At 43.3% G+C, this 9920-nt stretch overlaps 1 pseudogene; it reads left to right on the forward strand.

Annotated features, from left to right (window-relative positions):
- The first annotated feature begins 357 nt into the window (after positions 1 to 357).
- LOC112067975 (U3 small nucleolar RNA-associated protein 6 homolog) lies at positions 358 to 7862 on the forward strand (annotated as a pseudogene).
- The last annotated feature ends 2058 nt before the right edge of the window (positions 7863 to 9920 follow it).

Genomic DNA, 9920 nt, shown 5'->3' on the forward strand with positions numbered 1-9920 from the left:
AAAAAAGAAGTCAAGTAAGATTAAAAACACTCTAGCTTAGCTAACTAGCAATGTTGGCAAAAATCTTTGAAGTTGTATTAAATCCGATTCATCTCCCAATTACAGATCCTTGCTAAAAAGGGCGACAGCTTTAGAATACAAACTGCATCGATTGATCATAACCAWAGTTGACTTCATTGCATACATTCAGGTGAGTGCCGAATACCAGTAAATAATGCTAGAAAATGTGAGTATGGGCAATCAAAAACAAGTACTATACAATGTATTAATCTGTGTTATTTCTTATTTCYGTATGAAATCAATGTCTTAGAGCTGATAAAGAAGAGAAGATCAGTAAGTTTTGAATCTCATATGTAATAATATATATATAAATGGATTTGGTTCATTTCATTTTGTAGGCTACACATTCGCAGCTAAACGTTGAATTGCGGTTTAGGCCTACAAATAAAGAGAATAACAATTAGGTAGATTAACAAAACAACGAAAGTGATGTTGATGAAGCCAGCTTTGTAGAGTTCCTTCACATCTGCTTGTGCCAGCTTATGGTGGAGACTGGTGCTTCTGGCAACTCACTGGAGTGATGGTGATGCCTGATGATGCATTTCATTTGGCTTGCTGGCCATGATGTCGTCCTCAGCCTCTRTGTAGCCTTCCTGTGATGCCAGGTGATGGAGTTGGCTTGGTGGCCRTGATGTCGGCTTGGTGGCCCTGATGTCGTCGTCAGCTCAACTTCTCTGTAGCCTGGACTTGTGCACCCACTTGGGTGATATCTTTGCAGTTACTATGGCTCAAAAAAGCTCACCACACAACAATCCAGAGCAGTAGTCATCCTCATTACGAACACTGKCATTTCCACAATGCAGTCAGGTCTTATAAGGCAGGGCTTAATATAAGCCTAGCTGTCTGTCTGTCCGACCTCGGAAATAATGTTCCACTTTTTAATTTCAATAGAAGCCGGTGATGAGTCTGATGCATCTTTTAAATGCAAACGTTAGCAGGCAGCTAGTTGTCTAGCTAGCCAAACAAGCAGACTTGCCATCACTCCATGGGTAAAAACAACCAGATATACAGTTGAAGTCGGAAGTTTACATACACTTAGGTTGGAGTTATTAAAACTAGTTTTTCAACCATTCCACAAATGTCTTGTTAACAAACTATAGTTTTGGCAAGTCGGTTAGGACATCTACTTTGTGCATGACACAAGTAATTTTTCCAACAATTGTTTACAGACAGATTATTTCACTTATAATCCACTGTATCACAATTCCAGTGGGTCAGAAGTTTACATACACTAAGTTGACTGTGCAGCCGTCATACCACTCAGGTAGGAGACGCGTTCTGTCTCCTAGAGATGAACATACTTTGGTGCGAAAAGTGCAAATCAATCCCAGAACAACTGCAAAGGACCTTGTGAAGATGCTGGAGGAAACGGGTACAAAAGTATCTATATCCACAGTAAAACGAGTCCTATATCGACATAACCTGAAAGGCCGCTCAGCAAGGAAGAAGCCACTGCTCCAAAACCGCCATAAAAAAGCCAGACTACGGTTTGCAACTGCACATGGGGACAAAGCTTGTACTTTTTGGAGAAATGTCCTCTGGTCTGATGAAGCAAAAATATAACTCTTTGGTCATAATGACCATCGTTATGTTTGGAGGAAAAAGGGGGACGCTTGCAAGCTGAAGAACACCACCCCAACCGTGAAGKACGGGGGTGGCAGCATCATGTTGTGGGGGTGCTTTGCTGCAGGAGGGACTGGTGCACTACACAAAATAGATGGCATCATGAGGGAGGAAAATTATGTGGATATGTTGAAGCAACATCTCAAGACATCAGTCAGGAAGTTAAAGCTTGGTCGCAAATGGGTCTTCCACATGGACAATGACCCCAAGCATACTTCCAAAGTTGTTGCAAAATGGCTTAAGGACCACAAAGTCAAGGTATTGGAGTGGCCATCGCAAAGCCCTGACCTCAATCCTATAGAACATTTGTGGGCAAAACTGAAAAAGCGTGTGCGAGCTAGGAGACCTACAAACCTGACTCAGTTACACCAGCTCTGTCAGGAGAAATGGGCCAAAGTTCACCCAACTTATTGTGGGAAGCTTGTGGATACCCAAAACATTTGACCCAAGTTTAACAATTTAAAGGCGATGCTACCAAATACTAATTGAGTGTATGTAAACTTCTGACCCACTGGGAATGTGATGAAAGAAATAAAAGCTGAAAGAAATAATTCTCTCTACTATTATTCTGACATTTCACATTCTTTAAATAAAGTAGTGATCCTAACTAACCTAAAACAGGGAATTCTACTAGGATTAAATGTCAGGAATTGTGAAAAACTGAGTTTAAATGTATTTGGCTAAGGTGTATGTAAACTTCCGACTTCAACTGTACATATTAAATCTGTTTTTTTTCTCGTTTTTTTCCTGCTGTGCTTAATATGCAGTAGGCTATGTATTATGTAACTGCACAATTATTTTATTTCAGGCTTTTTTCCGGGCTTGGGCTCATATGGGTCTATGCATACGACGTCTTAAGTGCTTTGAATTCATCATCACCTTAGAATGTGCTGTCCCCTTTCGTTGTTTGGCTTAGCAACAAGATACACAACGACCATGTTTTCCACTCCGTTTCAATCTGTTGTTGAACATCTTCAAATTTATCGATCATAGCGAGGTCCAACAATGTAGCCTACATTTTGCATTCATGTCAGAGTGATTAGAGGCACAATGGAGTGCCGAGTACCAGGCCATTAGCGTTCTGACATCATTAGCGAGTTGGGTACTACCAACGCATCGGCGCCTTTCATGTAGAGAGCATAGGAGGAGAGTACCGTGACTCAGCGTTCGCGTGGAATTTGACTGTGGTCGTGACTCATGACTGCCAGTCACGGCAACAACCCTAGTGATGYGMGGTCTCTCTGRTGTGTTCCAGAGGCCATGTGGGCGTGCTACGTGTCCTTCTGCCTGGAGAGGTTCAAGAGGAAAACCAACGTCCAGCAGCTGAAGGAGAAGGTTAACATTTCAAACCATGACTATCACTGCTGATGAGCACTTTTTTTAGTGAAGAATATTGATAGATTATTGATGATCTAGTGTTAATGTGACTAATATATTGGTGAAATGAGTGTATGGTTTTCTAAGACTGAATTCTGACCTGTGTGTGTTGGCATCCCTCAGAGGCAGGAGAGGCTGCTGGCAGTGCTTCAGCGTGCCCACGACTCCTCACTGCTGAAGGAGGACTTCTACAAGAACTGGGTAAGAAGATTTCTTATGGCAAGTGTAAATCTAGGACAGTAAGTGTATAAACATAGGCCATCTAATGTACAAACATACAGCATAGAAACCAATAGGATACATGAGGTTCACAACATGTAACGGTTTGCTGTGCGTGTGTCCCTCCTTCGGTCTGTTCAGCTGCAAGTCTTACTCTCATCGGGAGACTCGGAGCAGACCGCTGCGGTTGCCATGGCAGCCACCCAGCGCTACAGACAATCTGTGGACGTGTGGTGCCTGGCCCTGCAGACGATGGTCCGTCGGGGGAGTGGCGCCACAGGCAAGCTATTCCAGGACGCCCTGACACACGTGAATCCCGAGGTACACACACACACACACAGTCACTAAGGGCTGCTGTGAAAGTGGGGCAGCTCCAACTCTGTCCCAGATAATTTCCTACAGCATATTAACTTCCTCAAATGACTGCTATTTCCTGCTAGAAACCAGTTCCAATATGACTGGAAGGGCTCAATTCAATCAAACCCACAGTGCAGTATTTACATGGTAGTTCCTTTTCCTGTGGTCAAATGACATGATAGAATGGCTTCAGGTACTGTTAAACCCCATTACTAATACCAGGGAGACTTTCCTTACAGGTAAATTCTTCAGGTTCTGTAAAAACCTATTACTAATACCAGGTAGACTCAAATTACTTTTAGTTGATTTCACGTTCGTAGACGTTGAATTGACGTCTGTGCCCAGTGGGTAGTATGTAGTAGAGCTGGGATGATAAACCGATCAATTATCGACACCAACCATACCGATCCCTTATCGCATGCATTTTGCTGATATCGTCATGAAAAGTAGCCTATACTAGAGAAATGTGATAAGATAGATTGCTAATATGGGTGATTGTTTATGGGACAATTGATGGCTACAATCAAACTAGTAGTAGTTGTTTAAAGGAAGAAAAAAACACCTGGTGCACATCGTTATAAACGTATCCTATTTATTGTTATTGTATCAATTCAGGCAATTTTATGCAATATGGATCTTGTAGCTAGTCTTTCATTGTTATGACGGGTGTTGCGCAATATAAGGGGCAGCTCACGAGAAGGGGCCGACTGTGTGAGGGGGCGTATGGTCACCCTCCACTTTGTTATGTAATTATGTAGTCACAAAGACATTGTTGATCCGGGGTGCGAGTTGCGAAAAAGTATGGGCCCAATGGGATTGTCTCTCATTCTTTGACTAAGATTTATGGGGGGGTAGTAGTATCTTACAAAAATGTTTGGAGCATCAGAGTGTGCAAGCTGTACTTACCGGTAACACATTTTCCGGCCCAGCAACCCATGAATATGTTTTATTTGTTACAAGAGCATCTTACCTGATGTTAACCACCCTGGTCTTGTCTGTTGACAGTCGAGTTTGCCCCTGTGGCAGCTGCAGGTGTGGTGGAGCATGACATCACAGAGCCCAGAGGAAACTGAAGCCCTGTTTCAGGTACAGAACCAAGCCCAACCTCTCAAAATGTACATTAGTTTATCACATTTTAATACAATACCAGTTTACATTTGTCATAATTCAAAGCTCTGTCCAGTGCTTTGACCAAGCTTTTTCTGGTTCTATGTCATTTTTAGCCTCCATTGTGTCAGTGCAAAAGCAGTAGTGCCTCATAGGCTGTGTTTACATAGGCAACCCAATTCTGATCTTTTGACCAATCACATCAGATCTTTTTCAGAGCTGTTCTGATTGGTCAAAATACCAATTTATGTAAACACAGCCATATTTCTCTACATACAATGTTGTCTGGTTGGATGAGAATTAGTTTGAAACAGTTTGTTTTTTCATCTGCTCTCAAAGAGGTCTGCTGTCCGCGGTGCCTGCCGTTTCCATGGAGATAACGGAGAAGTACCTTGACTGGTCCTACGGGGCCGGAGGCTACAAGAAAGCCAGGAAGACCTTCACAAGGTACTGAATATTAATAGTAATATTATATTATTCATTTCTCACCAGTTCTGCATTGTGAAGGCCAAATCAGTACAATGATGATTGTAATTCACAGTAGTTATTTTGTACAACAACGTATCCTCGTTTAGATGACGACTTATTCATATGGATTTAAGTTCAGCATTTTGAAGAAGAAAAACAACGTTGGACCTTCTCTTATTTTCCAGTTTGCGTGAGAGCCGGCCCTTCTCCAAGGCCTTTTTCACCAGAATGATCCAGATGGAGAAAGATCAAGTGAGTCGAGTCACAATGTATGGGGAAACAAGAACAAATCAAAATCAAATCAAATGTATTTATAAAGCCCTTCTTACATCAGCTGATATCGCAAAGTGCTGTACAGAAACCCAGCCTAAAACCCCAAACAGCAAGCAATGCAGGTGTAGAAGCACGGTGGCTAGGAAAAACTCCCTAGAAAGGCCAGAACCTAGGAAGAAACCTAGAGAGGAACCAGGCTATGAGGGGTGGCCAGACCTCTTCTGGCTGGGCCGGGTGGAGATTATAACAGAACATGGCCAAATGTTCATAGGTGACCAGCAGGGTCAAATAATAATAATCACAGTGGATGTCGAGGGTGCAACAGGTCAGCACCTCAGGAATAAATGTCAGTTGGCTTTCCGTAGCTGATCACATTCAGAGTATCTCTACCGCTCCTGTTGTCTCTAGAGAGTTGAAAACAGCAGGTCTGGGACAGGTAGCACGTCCAGTGAACAGGTCAGGATTCCATAGCCGCAGGCAGAACAGTTGAAACTGGAGCAGCAGCACGGCCAGGTGGACTGGGGACKGCAAGGAGTCATCAGGCCAGGTAGTCCTGAGGCATGGTCCTAGGGCTCAGGTCCTCAGAGAGAGAGAGCATACTTATTCACACAGGACACCGGATAAGACAGGAGAAATACTCCAGATATAACAGACTGGCCCTAGCCCCCCGACACATAAACTACTGCAGCATAAATACTGGAGGCTGAGACAGGAGTGGTCGGGAGACACTGTGGCCCCATCGGACGATACCCCCAGACAGGGCCAAACAGGCAGGAAAAACCCCACCCACTTTGCCAAAACACAGCCTCCACACCACTAGAGGGATATCTTCAACCACCAACTTACCATCCTGAGACAAGGCCGAGTATAGCCCACAAAGATCTCTGCCACGGCACAACCCAAGGGGGGGCGCCAACCCAGACAGGAAGATCACGTCAATGACTCAACCCTCTCAAGTGACGCACACCTTGCAGGGACGGCATGGAAGAGCACCAGTAAGCCAGTGACTCAGCCCCTGTAATAGGGTTAGAGGCAGAGAATCCCAGTGGAGAGAGGGAAACCGGCTAGGCAGAGACAGCAGGGGAGGTTCGTTGCTCCAGTGCCTTTCCGTTCACCTTCACACTCCTGGGCCAGACTACACTCAATCATATGACCTACTGAAGAGATGAGTCTTCAATGAAGACTTAAAGGTTGAGACCAAGTCTGCGTCTCTCACATGGGTAGGCAGACCATTCCATAAAAATGGAGCTCTATAGGAGAAAGCCCTGCCTCCAGCTGTTTGTTTAGAAATTCTATGGACAGTAAGGAGGCCTGCGTCTTGTGACCGTAGCGTTTGTGTAGTTATGTACGGCAGGACCAAATCGGAAAGATGGTCCATACTCAGACAAATATATGTTGCAACCAACCAAGGCATAGTCTCAAACTAGCCTGTTGTTCCAATATTGCCACACATTGTTGTGGCTTTTATGTACAAAAGGGTGTATCAAGGGTTTAACTTTTCACACCGATTAGGATTTTGTAAGTCTGTTCCCAGATCTGTTTGTGCTGCATAGCCAACGGGCTATGGTCATTGGCAAGGCTGGTGTACTGACTGGAATGATGTGACTGTTCTTTTAGGAGACTCCCAAGATGAGCAACCTGAGGGACTTCTATGAGAGAGCCCTGAGGGAATTCGGCTCCACAGATGATGGTGAGATTCTGAAAACGCATTCAAAGCAGCCCATTTCAAATAAGTCCCACGGGGATTTTTGCATGTCAGTTGCTACACTAACAACTAAAAGACTTCCAATAGGCCAGTAGAAGAATGAACAAGACATACATGGTTGGAACTACAGGGTTTGCAGGCTTTTATTCCAGCCCAACATTAACACACCTGATTTCAACAGCAACTTTGATGAGCTGATTGAGGTGTTTTAGTATGGCATGAATATAAACCTTTACTTCCATGTAGTTTTCTGGGACAAAGTAAGTTGAGATGGTCACTCAGGACTGTCTGTATGGCTTTTTCCCTCCAGATCTGTGGCTGGAGTATATCAGAGAGGATCTTGGGCCCAGCGGCCAGCCAGAAACTGTGGGAAGATCCACTGGAGAGCCTTGAAGCTGCTGGAGGGGAAGAGTGTGGAGAGATTCACTGCCCAGTACACTCTGCTGCAGACTGGACACATCTAGAACACACTTTATATGATGAGTTAAATTTGTACTTGACATTTCCTTGCATTTTGTATTCAACTTGGTGTTTCATGCAAGTTTACAACTTGAATCATTTTATTTTTTGAAGAGTTATGTTAATGTACATATCAGTAAAAATAACATTTATGTATTTACAAAACATTAACTTTGTCGCTGTTAACTTGAAATAAAACCATCCCTACAGTCTCCTTGGTCAGGGTGTTTCTACAGTGTTCCGTCTGTAGATCAATATCACACACTGTAGCACATGGAATTATCGTTCTTCTGTTTCAATAATCAGTGCGTCACATGACTACTTAAATACATGTGAGTATTATGAGCATAACGACCCCTGACTTGCTTCCTCAGATTGGAGCCTAGGGATAGCAGTAGGTCCACTGACCAACCAGTGCTTTGCGAAACCTTTTCTTGATTAGAGTTAACAGATTCAGCTCTATACAAGACATTTATCTGCAGTCAGAACATTGCACTCTCCTGTACCTTAGTACCATTACGGTGCCTTCGGAAAGTATTCAGACCCCTTGACTTTTTCCACATTTTGTTAGGTTACAGCCTTATTCTAAAATGTAAATAGTTTTTTTCCTCATCAATCTACACACAATACCCCATAATGACACATCAAAAACAGGTTTTTAGAAATGGTTGCTAATTTATACAAAATAAAAGTGAAATATCACATTTACATAAATATTCAGACCCTTTACTCGGTACTTTTGTTGAAGCACCTTTGGCAGCAATTACAACCTTGTCTTCTTGGGTATGTTATTTGTCACATGCGCTGAATACAACGGGTGTAGGTAGACCTTACAGTGGAATGCTTACTTACAAGCCCCTAACCAACAATGCAGTTTAAAAAAAATAGGAATAAGATATAAAAGGAACAAGTCATTAAAGAGCAGCAGTAAAATATGGGGAGTTTCTCCCATTATTTTCTGTAGATCCTCTCAAGCTCTGTCATGTTGGATGGGGAGCGTTGCTACACAGCTATTTTCAGGTCTCCAGAGATGCTCGATCGGGTTCTGGCTGGGACACTCAAGGACATTCAGAGACTTGACCTGAAGCCACTCCTGCGTTGTCTTTGCTGTGTGCTTAGGGTCGTTGTCTTGTTGGAAGGTGAACTTTCGTCACAGCCTGAGGTCCTGAGTACTCTGGAGCAGGTTTTCATCAAGGATCTCTCTCTACTTTGCTCTGTATATCTTTGCCTCGATCCTGACTTGACTCCCAGTCCCTGCCGCTGAAAAACATCACCACAGCATGATGCTGCCACTACCATGCTTCACCGTAGGGATGGTGCCAGGTTTCCACCAGATGTTAAACTTGGCATTCAGGCCAAAGAGTTCAATCTTGGTTTCATCAGACCAGAGAATTTTGTTTCTCATAGTCAGAGTTTTTGGGTGCCTTTTGGCAAACTCCAGGCGGGCTGTCATGTACCTTTTACTGAGGAGTGGCTTCCGTCTTGCCACTCTACCATAAAGGCCTGATTGGTGGAGTGCTACAGAGATGGTTGTCCTTCTGGAAGGTTCTCCCATCTCCACTGAGGAGCTCTAGAGCTCTGTCAGAGTGACCATCGGGTTCTTGGTCACCTCCCTGACCAGGGCCCTTCTCCCCCGATTGCTCAGTTTGGCGGGGCGGCCAGCTCTAGGAAGAATCTTGGTGGTTTCAAACTTCTTCCATTTAAGAATGTGTTCTTGGGACTTTCAATGCTGTAGCAATTTTTTTGGTACCCTTCCCCAGATCTGTGCCTCGACGCAATCCTGTCTCTGAGCTCTACGGACAATTCCTTTGACCTCATGGCTTGGTTTTTGCTCTGACATGCACTGTCAACTGTGGGATGTTATATAGACAGGTGTGTGCCTTTCCAAATCATGTCCAATCAATTGAATTTGCCAAAGGTGGACTTCTACAAAATAATTTGTAGAAACATCAAGGATTATTAATGGAAACAGGATGCACCTGAGCTCAATTTAAGTCTCATAACAAATGGACTGAATACTTATGTAAATAAGGTATGTTTTTAATTTCTTTTTTTATTAGCAAAAAATACTAAGAACTTGTATTTGCTTTGCCATTATGCGGTATTGTGAGTAGATTGCTGAGGAAATGTTTTTATTTAATCCATTTTAGAATAAGGCTGAAGGCACTACATTCACACAAAGATCCAGGAGGTGAATAAATGTTTGATTTACCTGAAACATTTCACTGAGGCCCATTTTAGCAATTTGAACAAGATGATAGGGCAAACATTG

Source organism: Salvelinus sp. IW2-2015, unplaced genomic scaffold, assembly GCF_002910315.2.
Source record: "Salvelinus sp. IW2-2015 unplaced genomic scaffold, ASM291031v2 Un_scaffold19, whole genome shotgun sequence".
Taxonomy (NCBI): domain Eukaryota; kingdom Metazoa; phylum Chordata; class Actinopteri; order Salmoniformes; family Salmonidae; genus Salvelinus; species Salvelinus sp. IW2-2015.